Source organism: Myotis lucifugus, unplaced genomic scaffold, assembly GCF_000147115.1.
Source record: "Myotis lucifugus unplaced genomic scaffold, Myoluc2.0 scaffold_92, whole genome shotgun sequence".
In the NCBI taxonomy this organism is placed as follows: Eukaryota; Metazoa; Chordata; class Mammalia; order Chiroptera; family Vespertilionidae; genus Myotis; species Myotis lucifugus.
This window is the reverse complement of record NW_005871140.1, coordinates 976,238-996,185: the sequence shown is the minus strand read 5'-3', so window position 1 is coordinate 996,185 and position 19,948 is coordinate 976,238.

The following is a 19,948-nucleotide window of genomic DNA, read 5'->3' as shown; positions in this document are numbered from 1 at the left end:
AACCTGGGCTCTATTCCTGGCTGTCTAGCTCATTAATCTTTTCCCTGCATTTTGTGAGGCATTAAGAATACTTTGGTGTTGCTGATAGCATATAAACTATAACTTCTATTTTTTTCCTATAAAACATGCTCAATACTTATTTGCATGAGGCAATATTTTACCTCAGAGGAGCTGATTATATCCACCCCAGGTGTAGATATAGGTGAGATTGTAAACACCAAGAACAGCATGACTCACATTAAAACTCCCCATTCTGTTCTGAAACTGAGCAGGCTGACCAAACCTCTAGGGCTAACTTCTTTCAACTTCGTGTGATTGTGTGGGGTAAACAAAAGTGGGGAGAAAGAGACAGTAGGCCAGATAAAGATTCTCAAATAGATTTGAAAGAAGGGAAAGTAACCAAAATATATCATAAGAAAGAGACCTCGAGGAAAGAAAACATCACATAATATAGATTCTGTGTTTCTTGGCTCCAGCTTCTATTTCTATACCTTGTGTCCTTTAAGAAAACCTAATTTCACCACCACCCCCCAAGCTGTCTCCTGATTGACTTTCACTTGATATGGTTACTTGATAGCACCTATCAGTTAATCCTTCCATATGGTTAACATTAAACCACCAATCCATGCTCATTTCCCCCCTTATGCTCACTAATTTCTTGTGAAGATTATCCTTCCAGCTAAATTACCTTCATTCCTTTATCATCGCATCCACGTCTCCCCTGGCAACTGTAAGAGTTCTGGGGAATGGGAGGCTTGTTGGAGCACTTCCTCTGTCTTGACATACTGCACACTTTGTGTCTTTCCCAGATTAGGCGAGAGCATGGCCGGGAATAAGGGCTTTACATTCACTGACCTCTTAAATTTCCTATAACCTAGGGACTGGTTATGTGAGACCTTGCTGTGCTGGGGGGTCTTGCTCTCAGAATCCTCCACTTCTTCCCTTGACTCTGAGGCTTAAAGCAAGACAAACAGTCTTCTGTGTTGTCCTAACCCTGAAGCCAATGCCATGAAGTTATTTCCTTTTGATGGTCACGGATTTTGATTCCTAAATACCTCGCTGCCATTGCCCCCGAAAGAATCTGATCTGGCCCTGTGGGCCCAGCCTTCATGTTTAGAACAAGACCTTTTCATAAACTAAGGGTACCAAGCAAGATATGAGTATAGGACTAGGTTAACCAGATCCTTTTGACATCTAACTCAACCCCTAACCTAATTTACTGAGTTTGACCAACCGATTTCATTAGCTTTCTGATGAAAAACCCCACAATCTATGAGAATTTCAGGTTTAGACTGGTAGGCCCTTGACCCTGAAGAGTCACAGTAGATGTAAGGGGTCCCGTGCTCCTGGTGGGATATGCTTTGGGTCCTATTATGTTAAAATTTTGAGCGCTAGTTTCAATTTTCTGCTCTTGGGTTGTTTCTCATTTAAGCAAAACACCCATTGGCACCAACAGAAGCAACCCCATTATTTTTGCTTCTCTTACTACTCTTGTTATTTCTTCCTGCCCAAGTTGGCTGCACACAAACCCAGTCACACACAGTGCAAGCAAAGATAGGATTCCTGCCCCAAGGGTTCAGCAATCTCATATTTTCCTCTATGCTGCCTCTATTTTTGTTCCAGTGTACCATGCGTTCTGAAGCCTGAAACACTTTACTGTGCATTGTTTGGTAGGAAAGACTTGGGTTTTATGGCTGTGGGTTATAAAAGGTTTTTCTTTCCCCCTCCACTGCTTCTCCCGGGAAATTGAATGGGTGTGACTGTTACCGATGAGCTCTGCTGGGAACGTCCAGGCCACCACCGTCAACTTTCAGCCCCAGCCATGACTCTTTCCTTTTTGGCTACTTCCAGGTCCTAATTTTGTCCCCCTCTGGCTGGCTTTGTTTATTGGCATTAATGTTTCATATTAAAATTTAATATTTAACTTTTGCTTTCAATATTTAATGTTCTGCATCTTACATTTGGATGTCTCCCTTCTGGGAGCGGTCAGCTGCACTGCGTGTTGCAAGAGCTAATCCCGTTGACTTCCAGTAAAATGACCCCTCCCCCCTCATTTCTTTCATTGTTCACTATCACTCTGCATTCACATCCATCATGTAAATACCTGCAGAACATTTCTGCCTTTGGCTCATGCATTCATTCAGCACATATTTATCGAATGCCAACTCTGTCAGATATTATACAAGGTGCTGCTAGGGACCCACAAAAGGAAACAAAGACTCCAGTCTTACCTTCAGTCTTACCTTGAGAAAGTGAGAAAGAGAATCCTACAAGTAAGGCGACAAGTGTTAAAGTTTTGTGGGAACAGCTAAGGGGGAGAGAGAGAGAGCGAGAGAGAGAGCGAGAGAGAGAGAGAGAGAGAAAGAGAGAGACTAGCTCACCTCAGAGACTGTGGAGGGTTTTTTGTTGTTGTTTTAAGAGATTTCATCTGAAATGTGTTTTAGAAGAAACAGGCGGGCTTATCAAATTAGATAAAGGGAAGAAGGGCATCCTATACACCCTGGGCAAAGGCATTGGAATATAAAAGCATTAATGATGATTAATGATGGTGATGATGTGTTTGTGGAATGGTGAGGAAATTGATTATTACTGGAAACTGGGCTGAGTGTGTGGGAGAGGGAAGAAGGATGCAAAATCAGCCCTAGTGACATAGTTTGGTACTCAATTATGAAAGACTTTGTAAGCCAAAATAGATAGTTTGCACTTAATCACTTATCAAATAAGCCAGTGAGAGATATTATTATTACAGGTGAGAGTCCTGGGAAACTTCTTTTACAGAATACGGTAGAAAAAAAACAAAAACCCTTGTTGGAGGGAGATCTGGATCCAGAGTATAGACAACATAGTTAGCTTCTTCTGGGTGGGATGAAGAGAACTACTATTTAAAATGCCTACTTTTGAGGAATTTCAAATACAGCTAGAATAAATAAGGCAAACACCAAGAACCAATAAGAAAACAATTGGGCATATCACCTAGTGCCTGATTGTGTGACAAGAACATGAATCACCGTGGAGTCGGAGAAGGATGAGTTATATTTCAACCACCTTTCTTTGGGGGCTTCCCCCCTTGATGACGTTCACCTCCCCAGATCACTGCCTCTTCTACCAGAAATGGAGCTGGAGGGTCTCTTGGAGGTAAGAATAAATAAAGGACAATGCACAAAAACAAGCTGGGAACAGAGATCTAGAGTTTGGTAACTTGAACGGACCACAGAGTGGACAAAGCAAGAAGCAGACCAAGGTACAGGTGGATGAGGTAGGACCATTTGAGACTAAGGTTGTGCATCTTAGATTTCTGCTGAGCTAATGTGTCTCGCTGAGCTAATGACAAAAATTATTTTTTCAATTTTAATGAAAATATTTTTGTTTTTGCCAACTTTTGCAGAAGGTTGCTTTTTGTATGATTCACAAATACATAAAGTAGAAAGTAAAATCCTCTCCTACCCCAATTTTGAAAAATGACCATCAAAGCATATGCACTTAAAACATCTTCTATATAGATATATAAAAGCCTAAGGGACCGTCCGACTATCTGACCGTCCAACTGGTAGCTATGACTCACACTGACCACCAGGGGGCAGATGCTCAATGCAGGAGCTGCAGAGCTGCAGTGACTTGGCAGCTGTGGTTCTTGGGTGAAGCACCTGGAACCAGAGAGGAGGGAGCCCAATTCTGGGGTGTGTCACCTGAGAACCATCCTCTGGCAATCCAGGAGCCCTTGGGGTATGTCAGAGAGCCAGTTCTGACCCAATCCCCACAGGCCAGGCTGAGGGACCCCACCTGACAGAGAGACCCCGTTCACTCTGCAGATGACCTTTGAGCCACGGAGCTGTCCCAGGTGCGGCCTGCTTGGGAGGGACTGCAGAAGGTTGGCTCCAGGGCATGTCCAGCCCATCTCGTCCAGTCCCACCCTGCCGGCTACCTTCTAATTAATTTCCTTTCAATGTGCACGAATCCGTGTACTGGGACACGAGTATATAAATAAGTATTGTCAAATGAGCTGAATGTTAAAGGCTTTATGAAGAAATGAGACTGTCACACTTTTGTCCAGGCAGTTGGTCATCTAGCACAGCCAGGCATTAGTAAGAGAATGTGCTGGGACTGTAAGCTAGGAGTAGAGCTCAGTAGGTTTCCATAAGGCAGTGGTCGGCAAACTCATTAGTCAACAGAGCCAAATATCAACAGTACAACGATTGAAATTTCTTTTGAGAGCCAAAATTTTTAAACTTAAACTATGTAGGTAGGTACATTGTTATTAACTTAATTAGGGTACTCCTAAGGCTTAGGAAGAGCCACACTCAAGGGGCCAAAGAGCTGCATGTGGCTCGCGAGCCGCAGTTTGCCGACCACTTCCATAAGGTAAAGTAAAAGCCAAGTAGATACCACAAGTCAAGGCAGGCTTGGAGCCTGAAAATGAGCTGGACCAACAAGTCAAGTGAGAAAGCCATTATAGAGAACATCACAGTGAGAAGTCATGGAGCAAGTATCTATCTCCACGAGGTTTCTCAGATGGACAGTTTCGAAGCAACTGCAAGCATAGTAGGAGATATTAACAGGGACTGAAAGATGGCTTATTCTAAAGAGGATAGACTTCCAGAATAAGACCTCAAGGTCTTTGTCTCAGCTCTACCACCCATCAGCTCTATGCCTTGGGGTATTTATGCCTCTGAGCCTCCTTTTCCCTCATTATAGATATGGATAATCAGAATAACACCAAAGTCACAGAGGTGCAATGAGAATCACAAGACAGAGTCATTCACTCAGCAAGGTGTTGAGTACCTACTGTGTGCCAGACCCTCTCCTAGGATCCAGAGATAGAAAGCAAACAAAACAAACAATTTCCAGGGAATTCATAGCAGGTGAAAGTGTTTTGTATACTGCAGATTCCTAATTTAACACGAGCTGCTATGCCCCCTCACCAGGCATAAAAGGACACCTGAGTTCTATGATTAACTTGTTGCATCTGAGCTGTAAGGAAAGCAGTTAAGTAGGGTTTCACTACCATGGAACTTTGAAGGATGCATAGGATTTGATTAGAATCTAGATAGACAAGGGGGGAGAAGGGTTTCTAGTAGATTGGTTGAATGGATGAAAAGGTGGGAATCAGTGGTTGTCTGGGAATAAAATACTGGTTTTCAATGGGATGGGCCACCCCTTCGTGGAATCACATCAGCAGTTTACTTAGGGGCCTGGTCCTCTTCACACAAGAGACCAGGATCCCCATGGATGGGGTGGATTTTCCATCAAAACTGGTGCAGCAAGCTGTCCAGGTGCTCTGAGTAGCAAGGCACTGTAGGAAGGAAGCCTGTAGGTTCTGGAAAGACTCCACCACCACCAGGGCACCGTGCCAGCCTCAGTGCCCTTTCTCTGATCTATTGGGCAGATTGATTTTACTTTAACTTACAAATCCTTGACCAACTGGAGCTATAGAGATGTTTAAATGGAGGTCAAGGCTGGGTGAGAGAGGGTTTTGAAGTGTCAATCACAGAGATGGAAAGGGAGAAACACTAAAACTTAGGAAGCCACAACTGTGGGATCATTCATTACATGAATTCCATTTACTCACGTCTGTCAACCAGTAATGGCTGATATTTTTGCATGATTATTATGTTCCAAGCATTAAGCTTAGCTTTTTATACATATTCTCCTGTGGAATCCTCTCAACCACTCTCATTCATTCAACAAATACTTATTTGGTCTTTACTGTGAAAGACAGGTACTGCTACTATCTCCATCTAATGAGGAAACTAGAACTCAGAGAAGTTCATTTTTCCAGGTTCACTTAATTAGTCACAGAGGTAGGAGGCAAACCTAGGTAATTTTTATCCTTTATGCTACATAATACATTACGATTCTGGCAGATCATAGTGCTCTAAAACGTTAGCTGTTATCAGCATCCTTGTTATTCTTATTTTAAAGATGATGTCAATGAGGGCAAGATAGTTGACATAACCTGTTCAAAATCACACAACCAGAAACTGACTGAGATGGGATTTGAACCCAGATCTCTCTGACCCTACAGCCTGCTCTTTTTGCTGCACAACATTGCCTCCTACAGGTGGATCTCCCACTGGCTCAGGAATCTTTCCCCTTTTTCTTTCATTCTCTGTGTACATCCCCAAATGTAACTATAGCCTCTTGTGTACAATTGCAAATACAGCAGGCAATAATGCTTAAGGACTCCTGCCTCACTGCCATCTTTGTTACAGGACAACCTTCCCCTCTCTTCTGCAGCCCCTACCTTTCTTCACTCCCTGCCTTCCTGGCTTGCATTTGGTTCTCACTGGAAGTGCGTGCGCATTGAGGCCACACTGTTTTCACAGCTCCCAGGGAGACTGAGGCTGCCATGATTGGACCCTCGGGCCCAGCAAGACCTGTATCCAGCATGTCCCATCCACTTTAGCTCATCCTCTCTCCCCAAACTCCCCCTGCCCTGGTCTTTCCCAGCATGTGGTGGTGGTGGAGCTGAACTGGGGAGGAGGAAGAGAAAAGGATGCCTTGGGGTTAACTGACTCCACAGGTCAGTCCTGCCAGCCTGGCTCTGCTGTCAGCCACGCCAGCTGACGGTGGGGCAGTGGACACTCTGGGGCAGCTGAATTCCCTCTGGATTATTCATGAGTGTACACCATCCCCTCTGACAGTCGCAGGTAAATCCCAGATCGAATTTTTCTCTCCCCCTGAAAGGGACCCTATCAATATCCCTGGGGTCAGGCAGATTCACCATCTAGCCTTTCTCACCTGGCCTGGGGGGTACTGGAGGCCACTTGGAATTTGCCAGTCCGGATTAGGTTTCCCCCTACGCATTGTGTCCCAGTGAGTGAGGTGGGGAGGGGGAAGCCGAGGGGGGACAGGAAAGGGGCTCTCAGAACTAAAGGTTTGGAGTAACTCTGGGTGGTTTCTGTATTTTTGCAACCCATTCTATTGTTGCACAGCCCTCCCTGCACCCAGCCCCTGGCCCTCTAAGTTTTTGTGCACACTATGCCATACTCATCCTCCTTAAATGCCTCTGCTCACATCACCCCACATCTAAGGCCTGGTGGCTCTGCCTTGCCTGCAGATTTATCCCAGTGCACTGATGTATCCCAATCAAATCATCTAATGGCTCTAGTAACTTATGCCTTGAAATGGTAAGAGTAGCCATCTTTAAAAAAATAAAATTATTTAAATCAATTAAAACAAATTTAGGGTCATCCCTATAGTCTCATGCTCATGTAATCACATTTTTATATGATTCCTTATCACACATTTTAATATGTCATCTTATCACACAGCCTAGCCATGTGTTCCTAGAAAAAGGAATAAGATTCAGTCTTCTCAACTACAAAATAAAGGTATCAAGGGGTAAAGGGCACACGACATGTGGATTCATTCATTGGACAAATATTTATAAAGTTCAACACCTAGCAAATGTCAGAGCCAGGATTTGAATATAGGCAATCACTGTACTTTGTTGCCTCTGAATTTGAACTTAAACACTTAGCACAACATCTGGTACAATAATAGTCAAAGCTATTATTCTCAGTCTTGTTTTCATTATTACATTTCAAACTCAGAGGAGTGCTTATAATTCATTTAACCTATTTCTTATATTTTCGCATAATTGTGCCAATTATAAATTATGCTAGTGCTTTGCGAGTGCTCCATGGTACTTACTATTTACTTTCATGCAAAATATTGTTTTGATTTCCATCAAATTCTGACTGCACCATGAGAACATACTGCACTCATGAGTATCTTCTTCCACATTTGTTTTGGTAGAAGAGTGAAAAAAAAAATGCTGCTCCAAATAAAATTCCAAAGAGGAACTTGCTTTTCAAGGTCGCAATAAGAAAGTGTGATAAAGTAGAAAAGTCATTGGCATTGGCAATAGATAAACTGGTGTTCAAATTTCCTACTCTGCCATTTATTAGCTGTGTGTGTTTGAGTACACTGCTGACCTTCTCTGAGCATTCCTTCCCATGTTCTATAAACTGAGAAGGTTGCCTCAGGTTATCATGCTGGTCCTTTCCAGCCCTCAAGTGTGTAAGTCAAGTGTGGGTACACAGTCTCATAAAGCTTTTCCTTAATCCAATTTTCTTGGGACAAGTTGCTAAAGAAAGACTATTAGGCTGGAAGCAAAGAACATTCGGTGACAACAGCTCTGAATTCCATTGCTAATAGAAAACCAATAATGAACATTGAACATTTTTCAGGTGCCCTAAGAAATAATTGGTCATAGATTTTCTTTCAAAATGTAAGGATTTTTAACCTCACACTTTGGGTATTCTTGTTGAAAGGTAGAGGGATAATTCATTTCCATAGACCTTACCCAAGATCTAGCAAACTGAGGTGAGAATTTCAGAATAAAAAGAGTCAAAAGGTTGTTTATCTGAAAGAAGCATTGAGGTCCAAATTTATTATGGAGCTTTGAGACTTTAATTTCTTCCTTTGAGTCATGGATAAATAAATGGATCTTTTCAAATAGAAAGACATAGATATCTTTTCAAATTAAGAGACATATTTTTGAGGGGGAAAGAGACTTAGGGATTATTTGGCCTCAAGCTTTTTATTTCACAGATGATGAAATTCAGCTTCAATAAACCTCATCTATAAAGAAAGCTAATAATAGTACCTGCTGTGGGTATTAAATAAGGTTATGATTATAAACCACTTAGCATAGTACCTTACGTGAAATTAGTGCTCAGCCAATGATAGTACCTAAGTAGTATGATTTTGCTTAATATTTTATACTCACCTAAACCCATGCATATTAGTCTTGGCATAGACAAAGGAGAAGCTAGAGCTCCTCAAATTTATACCATGCTCTTTTTAAAATTTCATTCATCCAACAATTATTTGTTGGCTGTCTACTAAGTTCCATGTACTTTTATAAACACTGGGCCTACAATGTATTATATACAACTAGGGGCCTGGTGCACAAAATTTGTGCACTGGGTGGGGGTCCCTCAGCCCAGTCTGCCCTGCTCCCCTTGGAGCCGGCGCCACCCCTGCTCCCTCCTATCACTGCTCCTCCCCTGCCCCCTTAGAGCCGGCTCCACCCCTGCCCCCTCCAATCGCTGGCTCCACCCCTCATCCCCCCACCTCCCCCGCCACCTGCCTGGCCAACAGGCCTAGACACTTCAGCAGCAGGGCTGAGGGGACTGGGTGCCGCCATCTTGTGGCTATGGGTGCCGCCATCTTTGTGACAGAGTAATGGTTAATTTGCATATTACTCTTTTATTAGATAGGCTGGAATATTATTCAGCCATAAAAAAGAATGAAATCTTGCCATTTGTGACAATATGTATGGATCTTGAGGGCATTATGCTAAGTAAAATAAGTCAGACAGAAGAAGATAAATGCCATATGGTCTCTTTTAGGTGTGAAATTTAAAAAAACAAACTAACAAATCTGAGCTCATGGATATGGAGGACAAATTGGTTATTGCCTGAGATGGGAGCTGGGGGGGTGGGTAAAATGGGTAAAGGGGGGCAAAAAGTACAAATTTCCAGTGATAAAATAAGTAAGTCATGGAAATATGATGTACAGCATGCTGACTGTAGTTAATTATACTGTATTACATATTTGAAAGAAGCTAGGAGAGTGGGTCTTAAAAATTTTCATCACATACAAAAAAATTTGTCTAACTATGCAATGATAACAGATGTTAACCAGACTTATTCTGGTGATTATTTTGCAATACATACAAATATTGAATCATTACACTGTACACCTGAAACTAATTTAATGTCATATCAATTGTACCTCAATAAAAAAAGTGAAAAATACGCACTAGATTGGGCAGATCCCACAATGGGAGTCAAGGAGGTGATGTAATCTGCCATGTGCTGTCCATTATTGTAGCCACTAGACAAATGGACTATTGAGCACTTGAAGTGTGGTTAGTCCTAACTGAGATATGTTTTAAGTGTACATATATATTGGATTTCAAAAGCTTAGTACAAAAAAACAACCAGATGCCCAGCTGGCATGGCTCAGTGGTTGAGCATTGACCCATGAATCAGGAGGTCATGGTTCAATTCCCAGTCAGGGCATATGCCTGGGTTGCCAACTCTATCTTCAGTAGAGGGTGTGTAGGAGGCAGCCGATCAATGATTCTCTCTCAGCAGAGATGTTTCTATCTCTCTCTCCCTCTCCTTTCCTCTCTGAAATCAATAAAAATATATTTAAAAAAAACAGAATGTAAATTATCTCATGAATACTTCCTTACATTATGTGTTACAATAATATTTTGCATATTTAGTGAGTTATATAAAGTGTAGTATTAAAATTTTTCATGTATTTCTTTTTACTTTTTATTAATGTGACTTCTAGAATATTTAAATTTACATATGTGGCTCATATTATGTTTCTACTGGAGAGTGTGTGATATATGTTTGGAAAAGATAGCACTGGCTGCTGGTGAATGGACTTAGGAGGCAAGAGTGAGTGTGTGGAGAGACTGCTGGGATACTCTATCAGGGATGATGAGGAAAAAGGTTGGAGGGAGCCCCAAAGAAGCCCATTTAATAGTCCTTCTTAAGTGAAATGGAGACAGAAAAGCAACACATGTACAAAAATTAAAAACCACACTAATTTGCATACAATTTATGATTCTGTTTTGAATGCCAGAACTGTATGAAAGACAATCAGAATCTCTTTGGAATAGGGAGAGGGAAGACTCTAAGCCCCTTTACTAGAATTTCTCAGTACATTCATTGATCATTAGTTAGTGCCCATAAATTAAAGGCATTAGCAGGTAGGGCCACATTCTTCACTTTGATTGGGACCATCCACGCTCAGTTCTTTAGCGGGACTAGGCTCTCCATCAAATTCAGTCTTCCCTCCTCTTCCTATAATGCCCCCTTCTAGAGCTCTAGCCTTCATGGCCCTGATCCTCACATGTCCAGGGCTTCTCCCTGTTGCAGAATCTTAGCCACCATCTCCCCAAACCCAGGCAATTTCCAGGTTTCCCTGGGCCATGTGCAACACCTACATTCATAACTTTCTACATTTGCTTTGATGATTCCATAAAGTAGGGTTTATGAACTGGGATCTCCCTACCTCTTTTTTAAAAATATATTTTTATTGATTTCAGAGAGGAAGGGAGGGGGAGACAGAGGTAGAAAAATCAATGATGAGAGAGAATCATTGGTCGGCTGCCTTCTGCACACCGCCTACTGGGGACTGAGCTGGCAACTTGGGCATGTGCACTGACTGGGAATAGAACTGTGACTTGAACCATGACCTCTTGGTTCATAGGTCAACATTCAACCACTGAGCAACACCGGCTGGGCTCCCTGCCTCTTAAAACAATATAAAGATACAACTTGTTGAAATTCACAGAGAACATTTGCGAATAATTTTTTTTTGCAACAAACCTGTGAAATAGCAGAGAAAATTTTTTTTGAAAAAAGAAGGCATTTAAGGAAAGACTTTTTTCTTAGGCCTTTGGCACTTGCCTGTGCATTTCAGATTTGATTTGGCAGCAGATTATTGATTTATTCATTTTAAGATTCACATATCGACTTGTCCATGGTGTTCTGCAAAAGCATCATGACTTCCTAGCACTGGGACACCTGGACAGAAATGCAAATCTCTCACACAAACACACTCAGCCTCCTAGTGTTGAATATGCAAATCTACCCAGTGACTTGTGGAGCTGTGAAGTTTTCCTACCACCATTAACCATTAATGTGACTTTGAGCAAGCTCTCTGGACTTTCTTCTAGGTTTTTATACTTTAAAAAAACAAAACAAAAAAAGAAAATTTTTTTGCTCTTGCAGTATAAACAATATATGTACAGTTAATTTTATGGGCTTTATTTAAGAAAGGAATAGCAGAGTTAGCAGGAGATGGGAGATATGAAATGGCTTTTCCCTCCACATTCTCAGTTCCTTCCAGCCTTTCATGGTGTTAGGATCTTGCCTTGCTGAGTATTATTCTAACTAAGATATATATTTTCCGTACACTGCTGTCTTCTTTATTATGTACCACTATGGATTAGCAAATACATTATACATTTATACAGACATACACAGGCATCTCTATATGCAGGGTTGCATACAGCAAACCATGTGTCTTGTTCTACATCAATTATTTAACAAACTTCCAAGAGCACTTTGACCACATGCAATGTTGTCTTAGGTGTTAACTTTAGAACCCAGCTTGACTTAAAGTGCAATGCCACTAAGCTTCTCTCCAATATTCCCCAGGCCTAAAACAGGCCTAGGCACATAGTAAGTGACTGCATGCTGCAGGCCTGTAAGTGACAAAATCTTCAGACCCCCTCTGATGCCAGCACTCTCTGGTCAGACCTAGTTTCAGTGCCTTTCCTGTGGGTCAGAAAAGCCTGCTTCCATTTTAGGATCTCCTAAGACCTCTGAATTCCGGGGTGAGTAATAAAAATTATCCAAAATAGGGCCAAAGAGAGCCAAAACAATGAATGTTCTTTTGACACACTTGGGAAATGAATTGATCCCCTATCTCTAGAGGAAAAACACATGATGTTTTCCATCTGGCAAGGCTGTGGAAGAATAATGTTGTGGAAACAAGAGTCTATTCACTGGAGCCATCGTGGCACAGTCCCGCACCAGGAGTGGCACGTTGACATCACTCCACCCACTCATGCTCCAATGCGGAGCTCTGTTTACTGGCTAAAGTGTTTTCAAACTCCCTCCTCCTCACCCCCTTGAGTGAATTTTGTCTAATAAATGACTAAATGTCATTATATTATCTCAAAGTTGGAAGGGTGGTCAGAGGTCTTATGACCCTTGGGCACGCAGTCTGTGATGAAGAGCTAGCCACTGGGTCCTGGTTGGGATGCTTTGGGCTACATGTAACATCATGCCCTGACTAATGTTAGGGACCTAGATGTTAGGGAAATTGTTCCCTATAGTCAGAAATCCAAATCAGAAAGAGGATGGGCCTCTGGCATGGTACTGTAGGAGTTCAATGATGTCATCAAAGACTTACCTTCCACCTGTCTCTGTGCTCTGTGGCAGCTGCTTTCTAAGGCTGAGTCCCTGTGTGGTCACATAATGGTGGCAGCAGTTACAGATGCCACAGCAGGGTCCAGAGGCAGCAGAGGGACTATTTCTTTTTATGCTCCTTCATAAAATGGAAAACAGTTTCCCAGGCTCCTATCCAACCCCAATTGGAGCTCCTTCCTCATCTCATTGACAAGAAGTAAGCTATACACCCTCTCCAAAATTAATCACTGCCAAGGAGAATGGGACTCCATGACTGGCTTGAGGGAGATATATGGTTGTCTGGAGAGGATGAACCTCTAGAGAGAACAAAAGAGATGTTGTATTAGTAAGAAAGAAAAGGAGAAATTCATTTGGGGTAGACAACAATAGTGTCTTCTATATTCACCCATTTGTAGAACACAGACAGGTATGTAACATTGTTATCAGAGACAATAGAGGTGAATAGTTTATGTAGTGTTATGGATTGAATGTTTGTGTCCTCATGACCCAAATTCATGTTGAAATCCTAACCCCCATGTGAGGATGCAGCCATCTGTGAGCCGGAAAGCCAGTACTTTGACATTGAACTTCCTAGTCTCCAGAACTGTGAGAAAAAATGTTCATTGTTTAAGTTACCTGGTCTATGGTATTTTTAAATATGTTTTTACTTATTTTAGAAAGAGAGGAAGTGGAGAGAGAGAGAGAGAGAGAGAGAGAGAGAGAGAGAGAGAGAGATCAATGGTAGATAATCATGGATCTGCTGCCTCCTGCATGCCCCCTACTGGGGATCAAGCCCACAACTCAGGCATGTGCCCTGACTGGAATCAAACCAGTGATCTCTGGGTGCATGGGTCTACGCTCAACCATTGAGCCACACTGGCTAGGGTATGGTATTTTTTGTTATAGCTGCACAAATGGACTAGGACATGTAGGAAGAAAATTCAAAATGCTTTATTTTACTTTGTATTCATTTCTCTCACGCTTCGATCTAAAATTATAGCTTCTCATAATCATTGTTATTTTCATCTAAAATTACTGAGCACTCAATACATGTTGGGCACTGTGCAAATTGTTTATCATTGATTTACTCCTTTAATTTTTCACAACAGCCCTCATTTTACAATTAAGCAAACTAAGGCCAGGAAAGGTAAGTAAATTTCCCAAATCTGTAAAATTAGTAGAGGGGCCACAATTAGACTTGTGTTACTAAAATTCCAAATGAATAATCATTCATTCAACAGTTGAGTCTCCATTCTAGGTGCTAGAAATCATGGTAAAGCAGACATAGCTCTTACTTTATGAGATCTATAAGCTAGTGGAAAAGAAAACTAGAAACAAATAATTACACAAGTTCTACAACATTTTGGTAGTTATTAGAAAAGAAAAGAAATAAAAGAATAAAAGAGGACCCATATTTATACTGTGGTGATCATAAAAAGCCTTTCTGGAGGGTCTTGTAGGTCCCTTAAGAATACTGAATTTTATTCTAGGTGCAACTGATAAACACCTGGTATGTGTTACCATATTGAGTGAAGTGTTAGAAAGAAAGAAAAAATTCTATACTGAATGAGCAACAGGTACAGAGAAAATAAATAAAAATAAAATAATTGGTCATTACAGTGTTAAAGGGTAATTTTCTTTTAAAAAAAGATAAAATTATGACTGTAAAACAAATATGAAGTAGACATATGTCAAAGATTTTATTTAATTCAGTAAATCAAACCAGTAAAATAGTACAACTTAAACAAAGGGTGAATTCAAAGAGCAAAAATCACTTATAGGGAACAGAATTCTGAAATAAATTTACAAATACATAGAAGAAAAATTGTCTGTTCACAGGACAATAATCAATTACATTCACATTACACAGCATTAGTTTTCTATTGCTGTGTAACAAATAACCACACATTTCACAGCTTAAAACAACATACATTTCTTATCTCACACTTCTGTAGGTCAAAAGTTTGGGTGGGCTCAGCTGAGTCCTCTGTTTAGAGTCTCTTATGGCCAAGGTCAAGGTGTCTGCTACGATAGACTCTTATCTGGAGGCCCTAAGGAAGAAACTGCTTCCAGGCACATTCAAGTTGCTGGCTGAATTCAGTTCCATGTGTTTCCTTGTGGGCTTTCAACTGGAATTGCTGTCAACAGCTAGAAACCCTTCTCTGGTTCTTACACATGGTCCCCTTCATCTTCAAAGTCAGCAACTGCAAATCAAATCCTTCTCGTGTTCTGAATCTCTCTGACTTCCCCTTCTGCCATCAGCTGGAGAAAACCCTCCACTTTAAAGGGCTCATGAGATTAGGGTTCATGTGATTAGATTAGGCCCACTCACATAATCTCCCTTTTGTCATATAACCACAACATTGGTATCTCATTCATATGTTCTGCCCACACCCAACTACCACAGCATTCCACCATACACAATCATTTGTATTTCTATGGGTAATAATAATTTGCATTATTATTCATTTTCTATAACTTGTAGAATTATCAAATAGGTCAAAGACGATGAAAGACACAGACAACCTGTAAAGGTGAGTTAGACCCGCTGATCTTTTGTCCCTGTTAGTCTGTCATCATTTTTTCTGACACCTGTTATTCAAGAAAAGAAATATCTAGTAGGTCCTCAGGTTATGTCGGAGATCTGTGCGAGACATAACATGATTTTTGCCCTAAATCGGAACCCAACTCACATGGAGCACATACACAGCAGTAATGAAATGAAACAGTAAAAAAAAAAAATTTAAAAGAAAGATAACAATTCCTGACCTTTACTTGTGGTAAATAAATAATAAAAAACATAAAGCACATATGTACATACGTCGAAATGATGGAACTATTTTTTAAATAAATAAATGGGAGATGGCGACGTAACCACGAAACGATGTACGTCGAGTCCGACGTAACCCGAGGACTGCCTGTAATTATAACATACCAAATGGTTCACTTTTGATCAATATTAGGGTAACCATTGAATATTTATGTAACCAAAACTTGTGATGTGACCATATGCAAAATATAAGGTTAAGGACAGGGGATGGCACGTGTCGGAATGGTAGGGCAAGGATAGGAGAGAAGTCAAAATCCTCACCTTTATAGGAACAACTCAACAAGTAATGTCTAAACTGGAAAAATAAAATCAGGGAGAAATGGGAGCATATTATTTACAAATAGGGAGTTAAATACATAAGAAATAGCTGAAAGACTTGCCTCTGAGAAGGGGGATGGAGGGCCATTGAGTGACAGGGTGGATGCCGCTCTATGTCACATGTACATAACATGTATGGAAAGCCTGAATGTCCAGAAGAGGAGAGAGTGAGAACGGTAATTTACATACCTTATAGTTCACCTCAGTTTCTGAGGTTTCTATTGCACAAATTTGGAGAGACATTTATCATCATGGCTGGTAAGTCCCAAACCATGGACAGGAGTGTGTCGGTCCAGCACATTCCCACTATAGTTGTTATTTCAAACAAGATTCAGTATCTTATTCCCTTTGCATTTTCAATGTTCCACTCAAGGGCATGATTCAGGGAAGAGAGAAAAAGAGGAGGTAGGAATTCCCATTATTGTAATCTATATGTCAGACATTTTATAATAATATCTCATCTAATGCTGTTAGCAATCCCATTAGATGGAAAATATTGTCACTATTTTACAGATGAAGAATCTGAGGCTCAGAAAAGTGAGTCCCTACTAATATGAACAATAATAATAGTTAATGTGCCTTAAGCCAGATACTGTGCTGAGCACTTTAGGTGGCAAGGATTGTCTCATATCATTCCCATTAGAAGCTCTGAGGTGGATACTAACAATGCTTTTAGTTCCCAGTTTATAGAAGGGAAAACTGAAGCTTGAAAGAGGTAGGCAGTTTGATTTGAGTCACATGCCTGGGAGTGTCAGAGCAGGGTGGTCCTCACCTTTCACTTTTCCTGTAGATCACAGAGCCAGGTCTCTTTCTGTTATTCAAAGGACCCCCCCCTTAAGGGAAAAAGCCTTGTCTCATCCTACTACATATTTGTATTGGTTGGGCTCAATAACTATTTCTTGGTTTAACTTAGTGTTGAATAATAAGCAAGGACTTACAAAGACTGAATATAATGCCTACAAAAAACATTCATTGTTTTTCTCTACCTGGAATCTCTTTTTTTTCTTATAGCACCCTGATTTTCAGTAGGAGAACCACTGTTCCATTAAGGTAGGTGGCACATGATTTAGGCTTGTCCAGTCAGAATGTTCTATCTTTCTGGCCACAGGGATTGATTCAGAAATGAACATCTAATTCAAGCCAAGCCAATGAGAGCCTGACCAGGGACTTTTACTAAAACTATGCTCCTTTTTTGCTGGTCTTAATATTTATCATAAAATGTGGCTGGAACCAAGCGTGGCGGTCTGGAAATCAGAATACTATAAAGAAAAGTGCCCAAGAATAAAAGCCTACCTAGGAAAGAGCAGAGCCAAGAGAAAGAGACGAAGTTCTTAAGATATAGGTGGAGAATCTAGATTCAGCTTTGCATAATGTCTCCATTGTTAAATTTTCTATCACTTGATGTGGTACTTATTCCCCAGCCATAATCTAGGAAGCTCCTTGAGTTCAGGATTACCAAGGCACGTGTGAGAGAGGAAGAAGGAATAGATCAAGGCAAGTGGAAGAAATGGGGCATTAGTAGAAGGCCTTAAAAATGCTCTTTGCTTTCAACTAATGTAAAAATTTCAATTTACTTTAAAATGTTTCTTTAAAATATTCTCAACTGGCTACAAGAAATCATCATCATATTCCTTTCTTTTTTCAATCATATTTATTGAATACCGGCTTGTATCAGGTCTTGTGCTAGGTAGAAGAAAGATAAATGAGGCGAAGTCCCTACTCTGGAAAAGTAAGTAATCTATCTGTCAAGGAATAGGTCAATTACAAAGCAATCTATAAATACTAAGGACAAAATGCTGTCACAGCACAGATAAAAGATCGACCAACTCAGGATGGCAGAAAGACCTCAAATCTTGGTGACAAGTGAGTTTGATTTTGAAGGACCATAAAAATGATAATACCTAACATTTATTATGTGGTTGTCTGTCATGTGTCAGGTACTATTTTTCATGCTTTTCACGCAATACCTCATTTAATCCTTGCAATGAGTTTGTATTATCTCCACTTTATAGGTGTGGAAATTGAGGCACAGATCAATTAAGTAATTTGCCCAAAGTTGAACAGCTAAAAAGTGGCAGAGTCAGAGACCATTCTCTTATGCTATGCTATCCTGATTTCCAAAGAATAAAAATAAGTCTGTGGGAAAATAACCCCATGCACAGAATGAAAGAAATCATATTCTTATACCAAGAATGATCAAAGAGGTTCCAAGGTCCTCTTTTCTTGCTCCCACCCTTTTCTTGCATAAGCCCCAGGAAAAGCCCCTAAATCTTGAAAATAGTGAGCCTCTCCTTTGTTGAAGGATCAAGCGTGAGTGTGCATTAGAGGCACCTCATTGCTCAGCCCCACCCCCAGGGTTTCTGACTCGGTAAGTCTAGTGAGGGGGAGGTCCAAAATTTTGTATTTCTAACAAGTTCTCCGGAGATGCTGCTGCTCGTGGTCAGAAGACCACACTTTGTAGACTAATAGTCTAGGGCAAGCATGTCAAACTCGCAGCCCGTGGGCTGCATGCGGCCCACAATGAATATTTTTGCAGCCCGATATAATGGTATGTAAGAAACGTTTTAATAAAAATTTTGTAACTTAATTTTTATAATATCCTGTTATACATAATTATTAACGAACTAGAATGTTCGCTAATGACTGATTACTATAATTGTGTTGCATTCATTTCCCTTACGCGCAGGCACACCATTTCTCTCCACTAATACTAGCAGCGAATATTTTAGCAGCCAATTGCCACATCACTAGTCTTGGACTGATTTGTGCACAACAGGAAATATTTCGCTTCCGGAGAACAAGAAAAGTAGGTTTATTTGCATTACGCTTATTAATTTGTGCAGTTATTCAGTGTCTGGTAAGTTAATGTTCAAGAAAAAAATATTAATTTTTATTAAAATGTTATATTACTTTATGTTAATGATTACTCATTTATTTTAGCCCTTTGTATTCAGCATGTCTCTATCGAAATAAACCTACATTTCTATGAAAATTGAAGCTTTTGTTTTTTTGCAGCTCACATAAACTTAAATCTTGTTTATTTGGCCCGTGTTAGCCTTTGAGTTTGACATGCTTGGTCTAGGGCAGTGGTCGGCAAACTCATTAGTCAACAGAGCCAAATATCAGCAGTACAACGATTGAAATTTCTTTTGAGAGCCAAATTTCTTAAACTTAAACTACATAGGTAGGTACATTGTTATTAACTTAATTGGGGTACTCCTAAGGCTTAGGAAGAGCCACACTCAAGGGGCCAAAGAGCCGCATGTGGCTCGCGAGCCGCAGTTTGCCGACCACGGGAGGTATGAATAATAGCATCATAGGGCAATCTGGGACAGGTCCCCACCCCCCCAGTTCTTTGCTTTTAAACTTCATGAACAGCTACAGTGACAAACTGGTGTGGTTATGGGCAGATCACCCAGGGACAGAACCACCAAGCAGAGAAGCTGGCGTGGGAAGAAGCTCATCATCGATGGTGGGAAATTCAATATCTTTCTGAAATGAAATTCAGCTGGGTCTTGCCTCTCTCTGTATCAGAAGGAAGTGAAAAAGCTAATAAAATGGAGAAAATATGTTGTGTGTTTTCTTGCAACTGAATTGATTCCTTGGTATCACCAGAAAGTCATCCTTAATAACCACAATTATTTTTTAATTTCTATGGCAGTCTTTCCCGAAGAATTTCAAAGTTACAGACAGAACCCACTAATCTTCCAAACCCCTTGGAGTCTTCTGGGCGTGCTTGATTTGTCTTTCAAAGAAAATGAACCATATGGAAGCTTGGTTTTTCCTCTAGGCCCTATAAGAACTTTTTATCATGTTTTATATGTTTTGTGTTTCCTATTGATTTCAAGCG